The sequence below is a fragment of the Sinocyclocheilus rhinocerous genome, unplaced genomic scaffold (genome assembly GCF_001515625.1).
Source record: "Sinocyclocheilus rhinocerous isolate Xijiao unplaced genomic scaffold, SAMN03320098_v1.1 scaffold2877, whole genome shotgun sequence".
NCBI lineage: Eukaryota > Metazoa > Chordata > Actinopteri > Cypriniformes > Cyprinidae > Sinocyclocheilus > Sinocyclocheilus rhinocerous.
Window position 1 is genome coordinate 9345 of NW_015636550.1, and position 298 is coordinate 9642.

Consider the following 298-nt stretch of genomic DNA (forward strand, 5'->3'; position numbering starts at 1 on the left):
AAAAATATTGGTATCGGTACTCGGTATCGGCAAGTACCAAAAATAAAAGAATCGGTATCGGGCGAGTACTGGAAAAAGTGGTATCGGTGCATCCCTAATACTCATCCTCGCTGAGCTCTGAACTTGACAGAGATTCTTCTGCTGCATATTCAAGCATTTTTCTGTTAAGCTGTGAATAAAAGCTACGAGTTAGAAGTCTTGATCAGAAATGCCAACGCCGACAACATATTAAAACTATGAAGGCCTGTCCAAAGTGAAAGATTCAGTGTGCAGGTTAATAAATATCAGTGCAACTTTT